Genomic DNA, 24,844 nt, shown 5'->3' on the forward strand with positions numbered 1-24,844 from the left:
CCCATTCTAATTTTTTTTTTTTGTGGGGGGGTTTTGTTTGTTTTTCTTTGAGACAGGGTCTCTGTTGCCCAGGCTGGAGTGCAGTGGCACAATCATGGCTCACTGCAGTCTTGACTTCCCAGGCTCAAGTAATCCTCGCACCTCAGCCTCCCTGGAAGCTGGGACTACAGGCGCATGCCACCATGCCTGGCTACTATATTTTTCTTTTGTAGAGACAGTGTTTCATCATGTTACCCAGGGTAGTCTTGAACTCCTGGGCTCAAGCAATCCACCCACCCTGGCCTCCCAAAGCGCTGGGATTACATGCATGAGCCACTGTGCCAGCTTTCTCACCACTTCTAGTCAACATTGTACTAGGAGTTCTAGGCAGTAAATAAGGGAAAAAAATTAAAGACAATGAGACTGGAGAAGAAATAAAATTGTCCTTACTTGCATATGAAATGATCCCGTTTGTAGTTCTATTATGGAATCCTTATTCTTAACCTAAGAATTCCACAGTAAAACTACTATAACAAAGTTTAAGGAAATAATTGGATATAAGATTAAAATCGGCCGGGCGCGGTGGCTCAAGCCTGTAATCCCAGCACTTTGGGAGGCCGAGACGGGCGGATCACGAGGTCAGGAGATCGAGACCATCCCGGCTAACACGGTGAAACCCCGTCTCTACTAAAAATACAAAAAACTAGCAGGGCGAGGTGGCGGGCGCCTGTAGTCCCAGCTACTCCGGAGGCTGAGGCAGGAGAATGGCGTAAACCCGGGAGGCGGAGCTTGCAGTGAGCTGAGATCGGGCCACTGCAGTCCAGCCTGGGCTACAGAGCAAGACTCCGTCTCAAAAAAAAAAAAGATTAAAATCAATTATATATCTATATACTAGCAATAAACTGAAATTAAGAGAACTCTATTCTGAGTAGCATCAAAAAGAGTAAAATACTTAAGAATAAATTTAACAAAAGAAGAGAAAGATTTATACACTAAAAACTGCAAAATATTGCATGGAGAAATTGAAATAGATATATAAATGGATGAAAATATATGAAAATCCTTGTTCATGGATTTGACAATGCAATATATAATTATGAAGGCAAGTCTCATCATATTGATCTGTAAATTCAATGCAATCCCTATCAAAATCCCAGAAGGCGTTTTTTGTAGCAAATTGCAAGATTATTTTAAATGCAAAGAATGCAGATCACCTGAAATAATTTTGAAAAACAACAAAGTAGGAGATCTTTCACTACCCAACTTTAAAACTTATTTTAAAACTAAAGTAATCAACAGAGTATAAAACTTATAAAAGATGAGACACAGAAAATAACTGATGTAATGGTCTTCATGAAAATTAAAAATTTTAGCACTTCAAATGACACCATTAAGAAAATAAAAAGACACGCTACAGACTGAGAAAAAATGTGTAAATCATATTTCTGATAAAAGACTTGAATACAAAATATATATAATGAACTCTTACAATGCAATAAGAAAATAACTATAAATGGAGAAAAGATTTAAATAGATATTTCATCGAAGACATTCAAATGACCAATAAGCAAATGAAAAGATGCTCAATCTCATTACAGTTTAAGAAAATGCAAAACAAAATCACAATGAGATACTACACACCAATTAGAATAGCTATAATCAGGTAATAACAAGTGATGATGTGGAGAAATGTTAACTCATACACTGCTAGTGAAAATGTAAAATAGTATATCCACATTGGAAATCAGTTTGGTCATTTCTTCAAAAGCTGAATAAATACTTGCTGTACAACCCAGCTATTCTATTCCAAAGAAGCTACAGAATAGAAATAAAAATATACTAGGACATTTACATTAATGTTCACAGCAATGTTTATTCATCATAATAGCCACCCCCCCCCCAAAAAACAAACAAAAAAGGAAACATCCAACTTTCAGTCAAGTGCTGCATGGAGAAACAAAATGTGACATACTAATAAAACTGAACAACATTCAACTCTAAAAAGGAATGAAATATTAATGCTACCACATGAATAAATCTCAGAAACATTTTAATAAATGAAGGAGGTCAGACTCAACAGAATATTGTACGATTTCATTTACATGAAATGTCTAGAAAGGGTAAGCTTACAGACAGAGAATATCACAGTAGCCTGGGATGGGCGCAGAAGTGACTTGAGGAAACTTTTGGAAATAATGAAATGTTCTAAAACTGGATTATGATGACAGTCTCAAGCTATAAGTTTACTAAAACTAGGTGAACTGTACACTTACAATAGATAATTTTATAGTATGATATTATACCTTAATAACACTTAAAGGAAGAACCAAATTGAGATTTTTTTTAATGAAAACATACAACATTCACAATAAAAAATATCCACTGGAGATCTCAATAACAGAATGCAGACAAGAACATGAAACAGAATTTGAAGAGAGAGCAACAGAAATTACCCAACCTGAAAAATAGAATTAAAAAACAGATTGAAACAGAACAAACAGCACCTCAGGAACTATGGAGCAATATCACAATGTCTAATAGACATGTTATCATAGTCTCAGAATAAGAAAAAAAATCATGCAGGAAAAAAGTTTGTAGAAATAACAGCCAAAAACTTCCCAATCTGATAAAAGATAAATCTACATATTTAACAACTTCAGCAAAGCCAAACAATATAAACTGAAAAGACACACCCAGAAATACTATAAACTGTTGAAAACCAAAGATAAAGGAAAAAATTTGAAAGCAGCTATTAAAAAAACAGCACATTACATATGAGGAAGCAATGATTCAAACAACAGCAATTTTTTTTATCAGAAACCATGGACAGTAGTAGAAAAATAACTTCAAAGAGCAACAAGAAAAAAATCCCATCAATTAACAATTCTCTATCCAGTGAGTGAAAATGTCTTTCAGGAATGAAGGTGAAATGAACATATTCCTAATATGAAGGGAAATTAAGACAATTCACCTCAAGCAGAGTGGTGATTAAATGATAAAGGGAGTTCTTTAGTCTGAAGGGAAATGATACGCAGGGAAAGCTTAGATCTTTAAAAATGAGAGAAGAACAAAAAAACTGCTTTTTTTTAAAAAAAAAAAAAAAGAAAGAAAGAAAAGTGGTAAATTACTGAGTACCTATAAAAGACTATTTTTCTCCTCTTAAGTTCTTTAAAATATGTATGACTCCTGAAAGCAGAAACACAATGCAAATGTAAAACACATGGCAACTATTTAAAAAATCAGTGAGGGAGTATATAGAGATTTATATGGATGTAAGGCTTCTATGTTTTACCTGACGTGTTAAAACACTGAATCTACATAAACTGTTAGATGATTGTTCGGTATGTATTTATGAGACAACTCGAATGTATAAAAGATAATTAACGCCGGGCACGGTGGCTCATGCCTATAATCCCAGCACTTTGGGAGGCTGAGGCAGGCAGATCACCTGAGGTCAAGAGTTGAGACTAGTCTGGCCAACATAGCAAAACCCTGCCTCTACCGAAAATACAAAAATTAGCTGGGTGTGGTGGCGCACGCCTGTAGTTAGTCTCAGCCGTCAGCCTGAGGCAGGAGAATTGCTTGAACCCAGGAGGCGGGGGTTGCAGTGAGCTGAGATCGCGCCATTGCACTCCAGCCTGAGTGACAGAGCAAGACTCTGTCACAAAAATAAAGAAAGAAAGAAAGGAAGAAAGAAAGAAAGATAATTAAAATGGAATACTAAAGACTGGGCGCAGTGACTCACGCCTGTAATCCCAGCACTTTGGGAAGCCAAGGCGGGTGGATCACCTGAGGTCAGGAGTTCGAGACAAGACTGGGTGAAACCTTGTCTCTACTAAAAATAAAAATAATTAGCCGGGCGTAGTGGCGGGCACGTGTAATCCCAGCTACTCGGGAGTCTGAGGCAGGAGAATCGCTTGAACCCGGGAGGCGGAAGTTGCAGTGAACTGAGATGGCGCCATTGCATTCCAGCCTGGGGAACAAGAGCGAAACTCCATCTCAAAAAAAAAAAAAAAAATAATAATAATAATAATAATAAAAAATGTTCAAATGATACAGAAGAAAAAAATAAGAAACAGAAATAAACAAAAATAACAAAGGCAACAAATCTCAAATATATAGGACACTAGAAACAACATCACTACCTCACTTAGAAAAGGCTTGACAAAAGCAAAGTTACTATATTCTTGACCCTATCAGAGAACTGAAGTTACAGGGGGAAAAAAAAATTGCAGAAATGTAAAAAAATGGTAGGTACCTGCAGGGAAAAACAGAATCTGAGCATTTGATTACTGGGACAAATGCCATGAACATCAATATAAAAGCAGGTAGAAAGATTTAACTACAAATTACGATAAATTGCTAAAGGCCAAGTGTGGGCTAGCCTGAGAATAGGAATCCCCTCAGGTTTCAAATATGGGGGTGGGGTTGCAGCCACCTGCAGCTGTTATCAACAGGTAGCCACAGGAAAGATCAGAGATCACAGAGAAAGAACCCTTTGGTACTATCTGGGGGAAAAGAGTAGCAGCTATGGCTGAAAATCTGCCCAGATCTACCTTTCTTTAAAAAAAAAAAAAAAGTTTCACTCTTGTTGCCCGGGCTGGAGTGCAATGGCGCGATTTCGGCTCACCGCAACCTCCGCCTCCTGGGTTCAAGTGATTCTCCTGCCTCAGCCTTCCTAGTAGCTAGGATTACAGGCATGCGCCACCACACCCAACTAATTTTGTATTTTAAGTAGAGACAGGGTTTCTCCATGTTAGTCAGGCTGGTCTCCAACTCCCCACCTCAGGTGATCCACCAGCCTGGGCCTCCCAAAGTGTTGGGATTACAGGCATGAGCCACCGCGCCCCACTAAAAAAAGTTCTTCATTTACAGAAAAGATCATGAAGCACTGGGTAAGGGAATATAAGGCAGAGCAAAATTCCCCAGAGGCCCGTCTCCTATCTCGCCTAAGACGCAAAAACCTTAGAGCAATTTGCAGGGACACCCTGGAGTGGAAGCCAACAGGGGCTGGGTAAGGAAGTAAGGACACATAAAGGTTTAGCCATAGGGGAGGAATGGGAATAAATACTAGGCATTGACTCTGGAAAAGAAAGACTTATGACAACCACACCCACAAGACCCAGATTCACAGTGCCTACTTAAGACTGAGTTTAAATCAGAACATTAGAGAACATGCCTCTTTTTCGCCCCAACCACAGGCTAATAAACATCAAGTAAAATTAGAGTAATGCACAGGGGAGAGCTGAAAAACACAGGCTTTCTCTAGAGAAGAGTGAAAAGGTGAAAACCCAAAGCCAAACAAGGACAAAAAAAAAGGTATCATTATAGGGTTTGAAGTTTCTGATGCACACAAAGTAACCATGGTAACAACAAACTTCAATCCCAGACCAACTCCTGACTAAACCTCCACGCTAATAGCCTAGATGAAGGAAAGGTGTGCTTATCTCAAAAGAAAAAATATATATATACCTCAGTATCTACTACTTTAAATAATGTCTGACTCTCAACAATAAACAAAGAAAAAAATACCATCTGAAAAGAATGCAATCTTGAAAACCAGACTCAAATATGAGATGCCAAAACTAACAGAAAATGAAAAGTAACTGTAATACCTTGTATCCTTCTTACTCCCATTTATTAGTTCTAGGTTTCTGGAGATGCTCTAAAAACATCTACGTAGACAATCTTATAATCTACAAATAAAGATTTACTTTTTCCTTTCCAGTCTATATTTCTTTTTCTTGTATGAGTGGTGAGAGAGGACATCTTTGCATTGTTCCTCATGTGAGCAGTAATGTCCAGTCTCTCACCATTAATAAGTGGAGTCTGTAAGACTAAATGCAAAAGAAGCTATACATAAGCAGTATATTCCAGTTGATAGAGTTGTTTCCAGTGAGGGTAAAAAATCAACAATTTTGAAACAGCTATACCTGTATAATGGGATAGTACAATTATGTAAATGAATGGTAAGTGTTAGGAGCCAGGCTCATTCCTATTGGAGTGAGAGAGCAAGGATAGAGACCAAGAAGGAGATATGACTAGAATTAACCATGTGGTAATGGATTAGTTAGAAATACCAGTATGAACTCACGTTTAACTTAAAAAAAAAACGATAGTTATATATAAAAATATGTATAAATATGTAGCTATACATAGGTTAGTATACGTATCTATCTATACTTGCTTTGAGAAGAGTTGGCTGTAGAATACAAACCTATAGGCCGGGCACGGTGGCTCGCACCTGTAATCCCAGCACTTTGGAAGGCCAAGGCGCGTGGATCACCTGTGGTCAGGAGTTCAAGACCAGCCTGGCCAACATGATGAAACCCCATCTCTACTAAAAATACAAAAAAATTAGCCAGGCGTGGTGGTGGGCGCCTATAATCCTAGCTACTCAGAAGGCTGAGGCAGGAGAATTGCTTGAACCCAGAAGACAGAGATTGCAGTGAGCCGAGATCCACCACTGCACTCCAGCCTGGGCAACAAGAGCAAAAACTCATTAAAAAAAAAAACAAAAAAAAAACCCTATATAAAGTAATAAATTGTTCTGTTTTCCTACATACTAGCAATGAACGATCCAAAAATGAAATTAAGAAATCAATTCCATACAAAATAGCACCAAAAAGACTAAATCTTTAGGAATAATTCAACAAAATAACTTCAAGATTTGTATAAAGAAAGCTACACAATGTTGTTGAAGAAAATTTTAAAAGGCCAAAATACATGGAGAGATATATATTTCATGTTTAAGATGAGCTACTGGCCGGGCACAGTGGCTCATGCCTGTAATCCCAGCACTTTGGGAGGCCGAGGCGGGCGGATCATGAGGTCAGGAGTTCAAGACCAGCCTGGCCAACATGGTAAAACCCTGTCTCCACTAAAAATACAAAAAAATGAGCTGGGCGCAGTGATGGGCACCTGTAATCCCAGCTACTCGGGAGGCTGAAGAGGAGAATTGCTTGAACCCAGGAGGTGGGGTTTACAGTGAGCCGAGATTGTGCCACTGTACTCCAGCCTGGGTTGGTAACAGACCAAGAATCCATCTCAGAAGAAGAAAAAAGAAAAAAAAAAAAAGATGCGTTATTGTAGCTAAGATGGTAATTCTCCCAAAACTAATCTATATAGATTCATTATATTCTCTATCAAAATAACAGCAGGCTTTTTTCAGAAATTAACAAGTTTATCCTAAAATTCACATAAAAATGCAAAAGACAAAAGTACAAATTTGGACAACTTCTATTGCCATATTTAAAAATTAGGCAAAGGTTTAAATACATATGTCACCAAAGAAGAATGGCTAATAAGAACATGAAATATTTCCTACTCCATTAGTCATTAAGGAAATGCAATAAAATCACAATAAGATAATTTTACTTACACAAAAATGGTTTTAATAAAAGAAAGACAGTAATAAATGTAGACAAATATGTAGAAAATCACAAACCCTCAAATATTGCTGATAGGAATGTAACATAGTACAGTCATTTTGGGAAAGAGTTTGCAAGTTTCTTAAAAAGACAAATTACCATATTATCCAAAAAATCCTACATAAAAGAAATGAAAGCATGTCCGCTTAAAGATTTCCACATGAATGTCAACAGAAGCACAATTCATAACTGCCAAAACACAGAAACAACTTAAATTCCCATCAAATGTTTAATGGAGACAGAAAATGTGACATATTGATACAATTGAATATTATTTACAAAGAAACTAAATGAAAGGCTGATACATATAATAATATAGACAAACCTCAAAATAACCCATATAAAAAAACTGAGACATAAAATACTATATGTTATATGATTCTAATTGTATGGAAGGTCCAGAAAGGGCAAATCAACACAGATGAAAGTAGATTAGTGTTTGCCTGGGGGTGAGGATGGAAATAAAGGTTAACTGTAAAGTGGTATGAAAAATGTTACTGGGGTGGTAAAAACATTACAAAACTGGAATAATGGTGTTAGTTGCAGAATTCACTAAATTTACTAAAAATAATTTAATTGTACCCTTAAAATGAGTAAATTATATAAGTTTTGCCCGAATAAAGTTTTTTTTTCAACTGTAATGGTCTAAACACCACCAGTAAAAGGATGAACACTGTCATATGGAATAAAACACAAGCCAACCCATCTATTTATTTAGCCTACTTACCTAACTAAAAACCCAACCACCCACCTACTTACTGTGAAACACACACATACATACATACACAAACTATAAAGGCATACAATGATTAAAAGTACAAGGGTGGAGAAAGATACAGCATAAAACACTAACCAAAGAAATAGGATGAAAATATTTATTAATATGAAACAAAGTAGACATCAGAACAGGAAAGATTATCAAAGGATAAAGAGAAACCTCATGAAAAGACAGTTATTTCCCCAAGAACACATAATAATCTTATAGGTATATGCACTTAATCAAAGGTTTTCAAAATGAATAAGACAATAAATGAGACATGAAAAAACAAGTAGGCATATCCAAAATTAGTCTGAGATTTCAACACTGCTCTCTAAGAAATTAACAAGTAAAAAGTCAGAAATGATATGGAAGGCCTGAACATTACTATCAAACAACTTGATATAATGATGGAACACTTTAAGCAACAACAGAATACATATTCTTCTCAATTATATGTAGCAGTCACAAAGACAGATCATGTTTTGGCCTATTAAATAAAACTCAATTAATTATTTAAAAATAGAAAAAAATACAAGGTGCATCCTGAGAACATACAAATTAGAAATGAAAAACAAAACAAAATCTGGAAAATTCCCTCAAACAACTGGATATGAAACAAGAAACTTTCAAATAACACATAGGTAACAAAGTCTCTGAGAAATTAAAACATGGATTGAACTAAAGAACAATATAAATACAATATATTAAAACGTATAGGATGCAGACAAAGCAGTGTTAACAGGGAAATTTATAGCATTTAATATATACATTAAAAAATAATATCTAAAATCAGTAACCAAATTTTGTGTCAAAGGAACCAGAGAAAGAAGAGCAAAGTAAATATAAAGCAAGATGAAGAAAGGGAATAATAAATATTGAGAGCAGGCATCCAAAACAAAAAAACGAAAAAACAGAAACATATAAAAAATGAAATCAATAAAACTAAAAGCTAAGGCCGGGCACGGTGGCTCACGCCTGTAATCCCAGCACTTTGGAAGGCCAAAGCGGGTGGATCACCTGAGGTCAGGAGTTTGAGACCAGTCTGGCCAACATGGTGAAACCCCATCTCTACTAAAAATACAAAAATTAGCCGGGTGTGGTGGCGGGCACCTGTAATCCCAGCTACTCCGGAGGCTGAGGCAGGAGAATCGCTTGAACCCAGGAGGTGGAGGTTGCAGTGAGCCGAGATCGTGCCATTGTACTCCAGCCTGGGTGACAAGAGCAAGATTCCGTCTCAAAAAACAAAAAAACAAAACAAAACAAAACAAAAGCTCATTATTTGAAAACACTGACAAAACTGAACAACCTCTAGCCAGGCTCACAGAAATAGCGAAGATATAAATCATCAGTACCATAAAATGATGCCAAAGACATTAAGAGGATAATGAAGGAATACTATAAACAATTCTATGCCTATGAATCTGCTAAGTTACATGAAATGGAATGATTATGTGAAAGACACAGACTACCAAAATTTGCCAAGAAAACCTGAATAGCTCTATTTCTAGTAAATAAGTTGAATTGAAAGTTACAAACCTCCTAAAGACGAAAACTGTAGGCCTACATAGTTTCAATGGTGGATTCTACCAAACAATCAAGTAATAAATAATATCAATTCTACACAATTAGTTCATTAAATAGAAGAGGAGAGAACATATTCTATTCCAATTACGAGGCTAGCATTACCCTGATCACAAAAGCAGAGAAAAACATTACAACAAACGAGAATTACAAATAAACCCAGACATTTACATTAAATTGGTTTTTGACAAAGGTACCAAGAACATACAATGGAGAAAGGACAGCCTCTTCAGTAAATGGTGTTGGGAAAGTTGTGTATCAACATATAGAAGAATCAAATCAGACCTTTGTCTTATACCATATACAGAAAAGAACTCAAAATGAATTAAAGACATTAGACCAGAAACTGTAAAACTACTAGAATAAAACATAGGGAAATGCTCTACAACATTGGTCTGTGCAAAGATTTCATAAATATGACCCTCAAAAGCACAGACAACTACAGCAAAAATTTCAATTTAAAATGGTATTGCATCAAACTAAAAGGTTAACTACACAGCAAAGGAAACGATTGAGTAAAGCAACAACCCACAAACTGGGATAAAATATTTGCAAATCACACACGAAATAATGAGCTAATATTCAAAATATATGGAACTCCAACAATCCAATAGCAAGAAAACCAAGAATCCAATTTAAAAATGAGCAAGAAACCTAAACAAACATTTCTCAAAAGAAAACATACAAATGGCCAATGGACATGAAAAACTGTTCACTTGCAAATTAAAACCACAATGAAGTATCACCTCATACCTGCTAGCATGGCTATTACCAAAAAGACAAAAGATGTTAAGTATTGGTGAGGGTGTCTACAAAAGGGAATCCTTGTGCAGTTGGTGAAGAATGTCAATTAATATAGCCATTATGGAAAACAGTACAGCTTCCTCAAAAAACTAAAAATAAATGTACATATAATCCAGCAATCTCCCTTTTGGGTACATATCCAAAGGAATTGAAATCAGTATGTCAAAGAGATATCTGCACTCTTGTGTTCATTACATCATTATTTATATAATAGCTAAGATACAGAAGCAACCTACATGTCCATTATCAGATAAATGAATAAAGAAAACATGATATACGTACATAACAGAATACTATTCAGCCTTAAAAAAGGAGGAAATCCTGTTGTGACAACACGAATAAACCTGGAGGACATCATGTGAGTGAAAAAAATCCAGGCACCAAAAGACAAATACCACAAGATCTCACTTATATGTAGAATCTAAAAAAGTCAAACTCATAGACATAGAGTAGAATAGTGGTTACCAGTGACTGGAAAAGTGAGGTGCATGGGGAAAGGGGAGATGTTGATCAAAAGGCAAAAAAATGTCAGACATGAAGAATAAGTTTTAGTGATCTATTGCACACAATGGTGAGTATAATAAATAATAATGTACTGCATTCTTCATAATTGCTAAGAGATTAGATTTTAATTGTTTTCACCATTAAAAAACTGGTAAGTATGTGAGGTAACAGCTTTAATTAGGCTGATTCAATCATTCCACAATATAAACATATATCAAAATATCATACTGTGTCCCAAATATATAATATACACACTGTTTAAAAAAATTTTAAATAGGAAACTACAAGTCAATCTAATGGGCATAAATAAAAACTTGTCAACAAAATATTTACGAATCAAATCCAGCAATATAAAAAAATGATAATACATCACAATCAGCTGGGTTTCATACAAGGAGTGCAAAGTAGGTTCAACATTTTTTAAAAACTCAGTAAATAAAAAATGTAAAAACTCAGTAAAAAAAAAAAAAAGTAAATAAAAAAATTCAGTATCAGTAATTTAACGAAGACCGCACAATCATGTCAATAATACAGGAAAACACATTTGGCAAATTCAACATATTTTTACAATAAAAACTCTCAGAAAACTAAAAATAGAATGGAGGTGCTTAACCTAATACAGGGCCTCTGTGAAAGACCTACAGGTAACATGCAGAGTGGAAAACTACTAGTAAAGTATGCCCTCCCACTCTGCCCTATTCAATATTCTATTAGAAGGCCTATAAAGCCAGAAAAACAATTATAGGGCACATACATTGCAAAGGAAGAAATAAAGACTCTCATTTGCAGAAAACAATTGTGCGTCTGGAAAATATCAAATAATCTGTATCTATAAAAATCTTTTAGGCCAGGCACGGTGGTTCACGCCTGTAATCCAGCACTTTGGGAGGCTGAGGGGGGCGGATCACAAGGTCAGGAGTTCAAGACCAGCCTGGCCAACGTAGTGAAACCCCATCTCTACTAAAAATACAAAAAAATAGCTGGGCGTGGTGGCGGGCGCCTGTAATCCCAGCTACTCGGGAGGCTGAAGCAGGAGAATCGCTTGAAATCGGGAGGCGGAGGTTGCAGTGAGTAGAGATCGTGCCACTGCATTCCAGCCTGGGCAACAGGGAGAGACTCCATCTCAAAAAAAAGAAAACAAAACAACAACAACAAAAAAACCAAAAAACCTTTTAGAACAAAAAAGGTGAGTTGAGCAAGGTTGCAGAACACAAGGTCAATAAACAAAAATCAATCATGTTCACATACAGCAGCTATAAATTACTGGAATTTGAAATGAAAAAATACAAACAATACAATTTTAATCACAGCACCCCCAAAATGAAGTTCTTACATCATTTTTTAAATCTAACAAAATATGTGCAGGCCTTATATGCTGAAAACTACAAAACACTGATGAAATAAATGAAAAAAGATCTGGATAAATAGGAAATACTAGGTTCATGAATCAGAAGACTCAGTGAGGTACAAATGCTCTCCAATTTCATCTAATAGATTCAATAACATCTCAACCAAAATTTCAGCAACGTCTCCTTGTAGCTATTGCCAAATTTATTCAAAAATTTAAATTAAAAAGCAAAGAAATTAGAATAGTGAAAACAATCTTGAAAAAAAAGGTTGAAAGCTCATACTACCTCATTTATAGACTTAAATATTTAGTAATACCGTGTGGTATTGGAGAAACAATACAAATATCAATGGAAAAGAATAAGCAGTCCAGAAAAATACTATGCAAACCTTGTTATTTTCAACACAAATGCAAAAACCATACCATATAGAAAGGATAATCTCTTTTTGAGATGAAGTCTCGCTGTCGCCCAGGCTGGAGTGCAGTGGCACCATCTCGACTCACTTCAACCTCCACCTCCCAGGTTCAAGCGATTCTCCTGCCTCAGACCCCCAAGTAGCTGGGACTACAGGCGCCTGCCACCACACCCAGCTAATTTTTTGTATTTTTAATAGAGGCAGGGTTTCACCACATTGGCCAAGCTGGTCTCGAACTCCTGACCTTGTGATCCACCCACCTCGGCCTCCCAAAGTGCTGGGATTGCAGGTGTGAGCCACTGCGCACAGCCTGCCCTCTCTTTAACAAAACGTGCTGAAACAACTAGAGAACCACATACCAAAAAAAGTGACAACATATTACCTCACTCATTATTCAAATATTAATTAAAATGGATCATGGACCTAAAGGTAAAAAGATAAACTATATGACATCTACAAGGAATAATGTAAGAAAACATTTGAGCATTTTTAGAAACTGTAATAAAGGTACAATATTAATGCTAGTGGATAAATTTTGTACAGGAACTTAGGCAGTTATAAAACCACTTTACATGTATAGTCAAGTAGAACAAACAAGTAAATATAGATAACAGGACTCAGTTTTCTTACATTAGAGAAAGAAGTTTTTGGTTTTTTTGTTTTTGTTTTGTTTTGCTTTTTTGAGACCAAGTCTTGCTCTGTCGCCCAGGCTGGAGTGCAATGGTGTGATCTCTGCTCACTGCAACCTCTGCCTCCTGGGTACAAGCGATTCTCCTGCCTCAGCCTCTCAAGTAGCTGGGATTACAGGCTTGCACCACCATGCCTGGCTAATTTTTTGTATTTTTAGTAGAGATGAGGTTTCACCATGTTGGCCAGGCTGGTCAGGATCTCCTGACCTCGTGATCTGCCTGCCTCGGCCTCCCAAAGTGCTGGGATTACAGGCATGAGCCACAGCACCCAGCCTGTTTTGTTTTGTTTTGTTTTGGAGACAGAGTCTTGCTCAGTCGCCCAGGCTGTAGTGCAGTGGTGCAATCTTGGCTCACTGCAACTTCTACCTCCTGGGTTCAAGAGATTCTCTTGCGTCATGGCACATGCTTGTAATCCCAGCTACTCAGGACACTGAAGCAGGAGAATCGCTTGAACCCAGGAGGCGGAGGTTGCAGTGAGCCGAGATTGCACCACTGCACTCCAGCCTGGCCCACAGAGCAAGATTCTGTCTCAAAAAAAAAAAAAAATTAGCTGGGTGTGGTGGTGGGCACCTGTAATCCCAGCTACTCAGGAGGCTGAGGCAGAAGAATCACTTGAACCTGGGAGGCGGAGGTTGCAGTGAGCCGAGATCGTACCATTGCACTCCAGCCTGGGCAACAGAGCGAGACTCGGTCTCAAAAAATAAATATATAAATAAAATAAGCAAGTATGAGAGCTAATCTCAGATGAGAGTCAGATATCACTGTACAATCATGTTTACTTTAATGGACACACAGATAGCTACATACATGTGTATGTGAAAATAATTAGATACAACATTACAATGTATACATACATTTTCTAGCTTTCTGTTTAGGAGGTACAGAAGCAGTGCTACCTCAGTAACTAAAAGGGCACTCAGTGCTCAGACCATGGTTTCTAAATGTATTTTTCAATAAAAAGTACCTGGGCTCCTTATTAAAATGGCTAAAAGTAAGGCTGTTACAGGGAGAATACAAGATAAGCCTATACTATATTATACCAGAAAGTAAGCAATAGCTCCAAAAAAGATGTGGGATTATGTATAATTAACAAATTAATAATTATTCACAAATCTAGAGTGATAGAAACAAATGACCAAATAAATAAGGGAGAAAAAAAAATCTTCCTTAGAGAAAATTTCCCAAAAATACATACATACATACAGGTAGATACCCCTCCAGATACGGAGGTTAATTCTGCTTCCCTTAAATGTGGACTAAATTTAGTAACTCACTGCCAAAGCACAGAGAATGGAAACAGAAAAGCAGTAAGTTTACAGTGGAGAAACCTGGCAACCTGAACTAAGTGATTAAGAGTAACATCCTCAGTAATAAGTAATGCTAAAATCATATATATATATACACACACACACGTATATATACACATATATACATATTTATACATATGTATGCACAAATATATACAAATATACACACATATACATATATACACACATATATATACATATATATATATATATCTCCTGATATGAAGCTATGAGAAGGGTACGTCTGTGTGGTATTCTTCCCCCAAATCCATAATATCAGTTTAATCATGAGACTATATCAGACAAATCCAAATTGAGAAATATTCTACCAAATACCTAACCAGTACACTTTCTAAATCTGTCAAGGTCATGAGAAACAGGAAAAGACTAAGAAACCATGGGGACTATGATACTTTGGATTGCATTATGAAAAAACCATTCCAAACCAAATCATTTTTTTAAAATTAGAGATATAAATCCAACGATATGACGAAAATCACAGTAAATATAACAGGGCTTCATACTAAGTGAAAGACAATGCCAGACTAGACTAAAAAACATCATCTGGTTCTGGTAGGTAGAGAGCTAGAAAGAGCATCACTTTCACCCTTACAAATAAAGAGGGTAGGAGGATAGGAAAGAAGTTCACAACTTTCCTGGAATCCCCCAGAGACAGGAGTCTTACTGGGGCCAACCACCCAAAATCTAAGTTGAGGTGCCCCAAAGGAATGATGAGACACACGCCTTGGCTTACCTGTGAAAGTAGATGCAACTAGACATCAGTAAGAGATCAACCAAAATGGCCGGTCAATTGGCGAAGGGAAAGTGTTAACTGGCAAGTGAGTGTGAAGCCCAGGGTGGGGCAGCACAAAATTGAGAGGTCTGCAAACTATTCAGATATTTTCTCCACTAACCCATTCAAGAGATCACATGAAAGACTGATGACAATCTTGAGAAATTACCCTCAAGGTACACACCTGGGGAGGGGAACAAAATCTGTTTTGGGAGGGTCAAAGAAATCTATTCAGATCCTACTCCATCTACAAAACAAAATCCTTACTCAGTGGGAGGAAGGGCAACAAACCCTGGCCAAAAGGGCAGTTGTAAAAACTCTGACCCTGGGAGAATCAAACGGGGGAAAAAATTAGCTATGAAGAAAGAGCAGAAATACACAATGGGTCCAAAATTACAGCAGGAGGAGGCAGGAGTACTGAGTATAACATAACCACGAGACCCAAGGACACTGGTGCCTAAAACTAAGCCTTAATTAATAAAACAACAGGGTACACTCCTGCCAACCAGTGACCAGGATAAAAATGTCATATAGCAACACCAAGAGGACCACTACTGAGAAAGAAACAGTAATGTGGAAACAGACATTCTCCAGTGACCAGGATAAAAATGTCATATAGCAACACCAAGAGGACCACTACTGAGAAACAAACAATAATGTGGAAACAGACATTCTCTGAGACATAGCATAAAGGGAAGACTTAACCTTAGGGTGACACTTAGGAAAACCAGAGGCCATCTTCCCTTGCTTGTATTACAGGGAAAACTGAGACAGTTTCCTTGCCCTCAGCTCCAGAGCAGCAATGCAGAGGTTTTGCCCAAGGGGAAAGGCAGGCTATAATAACAGAGTTCTGAAGGTATCCCCAAAATAAATGACTTAATTTGGAACACAGTGGGGGAAAAAAAAGCCTAAGGATGTTCCCAATAACAATAGAGATTTGGGTGGTAAGCTATTAAGAGAAGATTAGTTACTACTTGAGAGCAACAAGCTAAAGAAACACCAGCTAGAAGACAGCCAGAGAAAACCAGGGAAAAAGACAAACACGAGCCTACCTGGGATCTGAGCCAACCTCAAAGGTTGGGCTCAAATACTATCTCTACAAATGGGCCAAAATTTGGATCACATAGTTAGGCAATTTATGCCCCGGGATATGGTCAAAACCCATAGAGTAATCAGTCTGAAATTAGTGCAAACTAATGATTAGGTGAGATAACAGAGGCTGACAGTTTAACAGAGAAATTAGAAAAAGACACTGGGAAAGACTGCCCTGCTAAAACCAGTCATTCCAGCTTATGCCCAAAGCTGTCCCACTAAAGAGGGACACCGAAGGATGCACACCGTAGGTTAAAAAACACGTCACAGCCAGGCACGGTGGCTCACGCATGTAATCCTAGCACTTTGGGAGACTGAGGCGGGTGGATCACCTGAGGTCAAGAGTTTGAGACCAGCCTGGCCAACATGGTGAAACCTCATCTCTACTAAAAATACAAAAATTAGCCAGGTGTGGTGGTGGGCACCTCTAATCCCAGCTACTCGGGAGGCTGAGGCAGAGAATCGCTTGAACCCAGGAGGCGGAGGTTGCAGTGAGCTGAGATCATGCCATTGCACTCCAGCCTGAGCAACAGGGCAAAAACTCCATCTCAAAAAAAACAAAAACAAACAAACAAACAAAAAACCCCACTATAAGTTCTGGCAAATAACAAAGAAGTAAACAATACCAACGAGCCCCACAGTAGAGGAGGGGGTAGCAAGTATCCAGAATCACTGCAATATATTATCTAAAATTTGTAGGTTTCGGCAAAAAGTATGAGATATTAAGAAAAAAAAAATGTGAGATTCATATAAGAAACCAAAAAGCAAGTAACAGAAAAATGCCTTGAAAAGGCGGTGTAGAGTTTACATTTGAGGCCTAGACTTAAAAAGGCCTGCCTTCAAGGTTGGCCCTTGGCTGGTATCTGAAAACCTGGATTTCAAGAGAGTTGCCACTATTTCCTGGTAAGAATGGCTCACTGTGGCTAAACTGTATAAACAATGCGGTTTGTGCTGAACACCTGCTTTCCTTCTGCAGGTATGGAATTTTGCTATGTGCTAGGCAAAGGGTGCCTGCATGACCAGCCCCCAATAAAAGCTATGGTCACTGAGCCTCTAATGAGTTTCCCTAGTAGACAACACTTCATATGTGTTCTCAGAATGCATTCCTGGAGAAATGAGGTATGTCCTGTGTGACCACACTTGGAAGAGAACACTTGGAGGCTTGCACCTGGCTCTAACGAACTGTAGCCGCAGGCATCTTTGCTAATTTTACTTTGTATCCTTTCACAGGAATAACTCATATCCATGAGTACAATTACAAGCCAGTCCTGTGGGTCCTCCTTGCAAATCACTGAAACTACCCTTGTGTTGGGGCTTGCCAACGCAAAAGCACAGATCTCAAACACAGCAAAGACATCAAGGAAGCTAATACAAACATGTTCAAAGAACTAAAGAAAACCACACTTAAAGAAGTAATGTGCCAGGCACAATGACTCACGCCTGTAATCCCAGCACTTTGGGAGGCCAAGGCGGGTGGAACATCTAAGGTCAGGAGTTCAAGACCAGCCTGGCCAACATGGTGAAACCCTGACTCTACTAAAAATACCAAAAAAAAAAAAAAAAAAAAAAAAAAAAATTAGCCAGGCCTAGTGGCAGGTGCCTGTAATTCCAGCTACTCAAGAGGCTGAGGCAGGAGAATCGCTTGAACCCGGGAGGTAGAGGTTGTGGTGAGATCGCACCACTGCACTCCAGCCTGGATGACAGAGCAAGGCTCCATCTCAAACAAGCAAACAAACAAACAACAACAACAAAAAACAAACCCCAAGACCCTAACAGGCAGAGACACAAGCAGCTGGATATTAAAAGGAACACATCAGCAGAAGAAGACACAAGCGGCTGGACATCAAGAGGACGTCGAGGGGAGGATGCCAATGGAAAAGCACACCAACAGACACTGGCAGGCCATCAACTGACTGGTTGAATGACGTGGAGTTTGGCCTGGGCTGTCGGAGGAGAGCCTGGGCAACCAAGCAGCCTGACGCCAGGGGAAAACCGTATCTCTTCTGGCATCCCCATCTGCTGAGAGCTACTTCCACTCAATAAAACCTTGCATTCAAGCCCACGTGTGATCTGATTCTTCTGGTACACCAAGGCAAGAAACCCAGGATACAGAAAGTTCTCTCTGTCCTTGCCATAAGGCAGGCGGTTTAATAAGCCACCTACGGAAGGCTAAACTAAAAGAGCACGCTGTAACACATGCCCCCTGGGGCTTCAGCTGTAAACATTCACTCCTAGAGGGCTGGTGCAGTGGCTCATGCCTGTAATCCCAGTACTTTGGGAGTCCGGGGCAGGCGGATCACGAGGTCAGGAATTCAAGGCCAGCCTGACCAACATGGTGAAATCCTGTCTCTACTAAAAATACAAAAATTAGCCAGGCATGGTGGTATGTGCCTGTAATCCCAACTAAAAATACAAAAATTAGCCACGCATGGTGGTATGTGCCTGTAATCCCAGCTACTCAGGAGGATGAGGCAGGAGAATCGCCTGAACCCAGGAGACAGGGGTTGCAATGAGCCGAGATCACACCACTACACTCCAGCCTGGGTAACAGAGTGAGACTCCATCTCAAAAAACAAAAAACAAGCAAACAAACAAAAAAATTCAATCCTAGACACTGCCGTGGGGTTAGAGCCCTGCAGCCTGCCCGGCTGCATGCTCCACCTAGAGGTTTGAGCCAGTGGGCACTGAAGAAGCAATCCACACCCCTATTGCGTGCCCTGCAAGGGGAACAAGGGAACTTCTCCTGTCTCACTCCCAGCAGGGGAAGAACATACAACCATTTTGAAATACACGAAAAGTAACAAGTCTGAAATACACAACAGCATCCTGTTCATATCAAAGCCTTCACTCAAGATAAACTACTTAATTAGAGCCTAACTGACCTGGAGAAAGGTAAACACCCATTACCGGCCCCTCTAGCCTTTCTCTTGGGGTAAAGGAACTACCCAACTCAGCCCCCTCTAGCCATCATATCCCATGTAAGTGGGGAATAGAGGAGACTGATAAGCAGCTGCAAAGTTCACAGCCCAGGAGCATAGGCTCACTAAAAGACTAAGAATTAATCATAGGTATACAGAACATTTCCACTTACCACACATCTTACCACCACATCACTAAAGGCCTGAGTACCAAAGTTCCTTTTACTCAATACATCATGTCTGGCTTACCAAAAAAAAAATTTACAAGGCATTTTAAAAAGTAAAAAACATTGCTTGAAGAGAAATAGCAAGCGTCAGTACCAGACAGATATGTCATGGGTGCTGAAATGATCACACTGGGAATTTAAAGTAACTCCAATTTGATTAAGATACTAAGGGCTCTAAGGAAAAAAGTAGACAACATGCAAAAATACATGTGTAATGTAAGCAGAGATGCAGAAAGAATCAAAAACAAATGTTAAAGATCTAAAACACTACAACAGAAATGAAGAATGACTTTGATAGACTCTGTACACTGCACACGGCTGAGGAAAAGAACCTCTGAACTTGAGGATATGTCAATAAAAACTTTCAAAACTAAAAATCAAAGAGAAATAAGACTAAAAAGAAGAAGAACAACCACCACCACCAGCTGGGCGCGGTGGCTCAAGTCTGTAATCCCACCACTTTGGGAGGTCGTGGCAGGTGGATCACAAAGTCAGGAGTTCAAGACCAGCAAGATGGTGAAACCCCGACTCTACTAAAAATACAAAAATTAACCGGGTGTGGTGGCAGGTGCCTGTAATCCCAGCTACTCGGGAGGCTGAGGCAGAGAATTGCTTGAACCTGGGAGGCAGAGGTTGCAGTGAGCCAAGATCGCACCACTATACTCCAGCCTGGGCGACAGACTGAGACCCTGTCTCAAAAAAACAAAAGAACGGAACATTGAAGAACCATGCAACAACCATAAAAGGTGTAACATGCATGTAACTGGAATAACAGAAAGAGGAGAAAAAATGGAAAAGAAGTAGTATTTGAAGCACTAATGATGGAGAATTTTCCCCCAAATTAATGTCAGACACCAAACCACAAATTCAGGAAGCTGAGAGAACACCAAACGAAATAAATGCCAAAACAAACAAACGAAACTACACCTAGGCATATCCTACTCAGCCTGCAGAAAATCAAAGATACAGAAAAAAAATCTTCAAAGAAACCATGTAGTGGAGAAAAAAAAGATTATATCTGACTTCTCAGAAAACATGCAAGCAAGAAGACTGAAATACTTAAGAGTTTTGAGAGAGAGAGAAAAAAAAACCTAGAATTCTGTACCTGCAAAATCATCCTTCAAAACTAAAGGAGAAACACTCCTTCTCAGACAAACAAAAACTGAAGGAATTTGTCAGTAGATCTAGCTTGTCAGAAACGTTTTTTAAAAAAAGTTCTTCAGGGAAAAGAAAAACTACATAGCTTAGAAACTCAGGTCTACATAAAGAAAGGAAGAAGAATTTCTTCTTGATCAGAAAAAGAATAAGTGAAGATAAAATAAAAACTTTTAGTATTTTACTCTTAATGAATCAGTTAACAGTTTGTTCAAAATAAGAATACTAATAATATATTCAATGATTATACTTATGTATATATGAAATGAATGACAGCAAACACTCAAGGGAGAAAAAAGAAGGATTAGAACTATTTTGTTATTAAAAAGTACTTGCACTATCAATGAAGTAATACAGCGTTACTTCAAAGTGGACTTGTAAATATATGTTGCAAGCTCTAGGGCAACCACAAAAAAAGGTAAAATAGACCAAACAGACCAATACCTTGAAAGAAACAAGGTGCCAAAACTCACAGAGAAGGAGAAAATAATATACACTATGAACAAGTGGGGTTTATATCAGGTATACAAGACTGGTTCAACATTTGAAAATCTACTAATGTAATCTATAATATCAACAGGCTAAAGAAGAAAAACCACATGGTCATTTAAACGGATGGAGAAAAAGCATTTCATAAAACCCAACTCCCATTCATAGTAAAAATAACTCAGCAAACTTGGAATAGAGGGGAACTTCCTCAACTTTATAAAGAACTTAACAACTGCTTTTCCTCCCTGGCTGTGTGAAGATAGACCACCTTCACGAACGACACCATAACTATCCGCACTAGAAAGTTCATGACCAACCGACTACTTCAGAGGAAACAAATGGTCATTGGTGTCCTTCACTCTGGAAAGGCAACAGTGACTAAGACAGAAATTCGGGGAAAACTAGCCAAAATGTACAAGACCACACTGGATGTCATCTTTGCATCTGGATTCAGAACTCATTTTGGTGGTGGCAAGACAACTGGCTTTGGCATGATTTATGATTCCCTGGATTATGCAAAGAAAAATGAACCCAAACATAGACTTGCAAGACATGGCCTGTATGAGAAGAAAGCAATGAAAGGAATGCAAGAACAGAATGAAGAAAGTCAGGGGGACCGCAAAGGCCAATGTTGGTGCTGGCAAAAAGCCGAAGGAGTAAAGGCTGCAATGATGTTATCTGTGGCCACCGGGGATTTTTCACAAGAAGATGAATAAACTAAAAACTTAAAAAAAAAAAAAAAAAAAAAAAAGAAGAACTTAACAACTAACATCATACTTAAAGGTAAGAAACTGGCTGGGCACAGTGGCTCACGCCTGTAATCCCAGCACTTTGGGAGGCAGAGGCGGGCGGATCACCTGAGGTCAGGAGTTTGAGACAAGCCTGGCCAACATAGTGAAACCCTGTCTCCACTAAAAATTTAAAAATCAGCTGGGTGTGGTGGCAGGCACCTGTAATCCCAGCTACTAGGGAGGCTGAGGCAAGAGAATCGCTTGAACCTGGGAGGCGGAAGTTGCAGTGAGCCAAGATCACGCCATTGCACTCCAGCCTGAATGACAAGAGACTCTATCTCAAAAAAAAAAAAAAAAAAAAAAAGTAAGAAACAACACTTTTTCATTAAGATCAAGAACAAGGCAAGCATGTCTCCTCTCACCCCTCCTTTCCAACACTGTACTGGAAGTCCTAGCTAATGAACTAGGACAAAAAAAAAAAAAAAAAAAAGGAAATAAAAGATACACACACTGGGAGGGAAGAATTCACACTTTGTTCACAGATAACATGATCATCTATGTAGACATTCCAAAACAATTAAAAAAAAAAAAAACCAAGGTTAATATACAGTAGCAAATTGCTTCCCAATATACCAACAATGAACAGGTGGAATTTGGAATTAAAAACAAAATAACATATACACTAGCAGCCCCAATAATGAAATATCTAGGTATAAATCTACCAAAATACATACAAGATCTATAAGAAAAAAAAATTACAAAAGTCTAATGAAAGAAAAAAAAAGAATTACACAAATGGAGAGATATTCTATGTTTGTGGATACAAAGACAATATTGTCAAGATGTCACTTCTTCCCAATTTCATCTACAGATTTCATGCAATTCCAAACTCCCTAGCATATTTGTGGATATCAGCAAACTGATTGTGAATTTTATATGGAGAACCAAAAGACTCAAAATGCCCATCACAATATTGAAGGGGAAATAATAAAGTCACTGTGCCAGGCACAGTAGCTCACGCCTGTAATCCCAGCACTTTGGGAGCCCAAGATGGGCAGATCACTTGAGGTCAGCAGTTCAAGGCCAGCCTGGTCAACATGGCAAAAGCCCGTCTCTACCAAAAATACAAAACTTAGCTGGGTGTGGTGGTGTATGCCTGTAATCCCAGCTACTTGCGAGGCTGAGGCAGGAGAATCGCCTGAACCTGGAAGGCAGAAGTTGCGGTGAGCCAGGATCCATGCCACTGCACTACAGCCTCCGTAACAGAGCGAGACTCAGTCTCAAAAAAAAGGCCAGACGCGGTGGCTCAAGCCGGTAATCCCAGCACTTTGGGAGGCTGAGATGGGTGGATCACGAGGTCAGGAGATTGAGACCATCCTGGCTAACACGGTGAAACCCCGTCTCTACTAAAAACTAGCTGGGCGAGGTGGCGGGCGCCTGTAGTCCCAGCTACTCGGGAGGCTGAGGCAGGAGAATGGCGCAAACCCGGGAGGCGGAGCTTGCAGTGAGCTGAGATCGCGCCACTGCACTCCAGCCTGGGCGACACAGCGAGACTCCGTCTCAAAAAAAAAAAAAAAAAAAAAAAAAAAAGTCACTGCTTGACATCAAGACTTAATAAAAAGCTATGGTAATCCAGACAGTGTGAAACTGGTGAAGGAACGGATACATGGATCAATGGAACAGAATAAAGACTCCAGATAGAAACATAAATATAGTCAACTAATCTTTGAGAAAGAAGCAAAGGCAATACAACGGAGCAACAAATAGTGTTGGAATAGCTGAATATCCAAATGCAAAAAATGAATCTAACACAAACTTTACACTCTTCACAAATATTAATTCAAAATGGATGCCAGACTTAAATGTAAAATGTAAAACTGTAAATAGAACTCCAATATTTGAGAAAATCTAGACATCACTGGGTATGGCAATTACTTTCTAGATACAATACCAGAAGCATAATCCATAAAAGAAATCATTGACTAGCTAAATGTTATTAAAATTTAAAAAAAAAATTACTCCACAAAAGACACCATTAAAGTATGAAACAAGTGGGGCACAGTGGCTCACGCCTGTAATCCCAGCACTTTGGGAGGCCGAGGTGGGCGGATCACCAGGTCAGGAGATGGAGACCACGGTGTCTCTACTAAAAATACAAAAAATTAGCCAGGCACGGTGGTGGGCGCCTGTAGTCCCAGTGACCTGGGAGGCTGAAGTAGGAGAATGGCGTGAACCCGTGAGGTGGAGCTTGCAGTGAGCTGAGATCGCACCACTGCACTCCAGCCTGGATGACAGAGTGAAACTCCGTCTCAAAAAAAAAAAAGGAAAAAAAAAGAAAGAAACGATAAGCCAAAGAAAATATCTGCAAAAGACATATCTCATAAAAGACTGTTACCTAAAACATAGACAGCGCTTAAAACTCCATAAGTAAACAGCCCAATTTTTTTTGGTTTTTTTTTTTTGTTTTTTTTTTTTGAGACAAAGTCTCGCTCTGTGGCCCAGGCTGGAGGGCAGTGGCGCGATCTTGGCTCACTGCAAGCTCCGCCTCCCGGGTTCACACCATTCTCCTGCCTCAGCCTCCCGAACAGCTGAGATTACAGGCGCCCGCCACCACGCCCCGG

At 38.8% G+C, this 24,844-nt stretch overlaps 2 pseudogenes; one reads left to right on the top strand and one right to left on the bottom strand.

Annotated features, from left to right (window-relative positions):
- LOC103232194 (alanyl-tRNA editing protein Aarsd1-like) overlaps window positions 1-24,844 on the bottom strand; it is a 107,422-nt pseudogene that overhangs the window by 71,687 nt on the left and 10,891 nt on the right.
- Window positions 15,305-22,723, top strand: LOC103232943 (small ribosomal subunit protein eS24-like; annotated as a pseudogene).

The sequence above is a fragment of the Chlorocebus sabaeus genome, chromosome X (assembly GCF_047675955.1).
Source record: "Chlorocebus sabaeus isolate Y175 chromosome X, mChlSab1.0.hap1, whole genome shotgun sequence".
Classification (NCBI taxonomy): Eukaryota; Metazoa; Chordata; class Mammalia; order Primates; family Cercopithecidae; genus Chlorocebus; species Chlorocebus sabaeus.